This window comes from Apis dorsata, unplaced genomic scaffold (genome assembly GCF_000469605.1).
Source record: "Apis dorsata unplaced genomic scaffold, Apis dorsata 1.3 scaffold_215, whole genome shotgun sequence".
Taxonomy (NCBI): domain Eukaryota; kingdom Metazoa; phylum Arthropoda; class Insecta; order Hymenoptera; family Apidae; genus Apis; species Apis dorsata.
Window position 1 is genome coordinate 131,226 of NW_006263498.1, and position 808 is coordinate 132,033.

General features: G+C 43.4%; 1 protein-coding gene across 1 annotated transcript in view; it reads left to right on the forward strand.

Annotated features, from left to right (window-relative positions):
• The window catches only part of LOC102672656 (transcription factor Sox-19b), a 28,787-nt gene that overhangs the window by 3,946 nt on the left and 24,033 nt on the right, over window positions 1-808 (forward strand). The gene's annotated exons all lie outside the window — the stretch shown is intronic.

The following is an 808-nucleotide window of genomic DNA, read 5'->3' on the forward strand; positions in this document are numbered from 1 at the left end:
ATGATTAGGAGATGTGTTTTATGTGGTAAAAATCGAAGTTTGGGGGTTTCATGCAAATTTTTATGGATAGCAATAGTGATTAAGAAGAAATCATTGTTTTGAGAAACGTTCGAATTTTAATGCTGATGAATGATATCAAGGAGATTCGAGGAAAATATTCAGGATATCAACGTATATTGATATTTTTTTTTTCTAAAGAATTCGTACAATCTAAAAAAAAGGGAGAGGGGAGGAAATATTTCAAGAAAAATAATCCACGTCGCAAACGCAAGTATCACGTTCCTCATTATCGAAAACCGAGCCTGCTACACATTCACTTTCCACATCTCGCGAATGCAATTAGTGAAACCGAACGTGCGACCGTGCAAAAAAAAAGCAGCTTCTTTTTTCCACCGGGAGAAAGAAAAGAAACCTCTCCCTCTCCCTTTCTCTCTTCCCCCTCTCTCCCTCTTCTCGAAAAAAAGAAAAGAAAAGAAAAATCAGACAACCAACTCTGCCGGTATAACGTGATCACAAATTCCATACGATCAAATACAATTTCTCTAAAACCTGTACGCATCTCTATCCCTCCCTCTCTCCCTCCCTCCAAGCTCGCGAGAACAGTCGTCCCCCCTCGCCATTCATCCCTTTCAAAATCGGTTGATCGCGCGGTCGGTTCGGTCGACGCACGAATTATTCGAATTATTCGTTGCAAAAGGGGGAGGGGGCGAGAAGAAGGGAGAGAGAGAGGGAGGGAGATAGGGAAAGTGGACGAGGGGGGACGCGAGGCGGGGGTGTGTGCCCGGCGGAGGGAAAAAGAAAAAGAGAT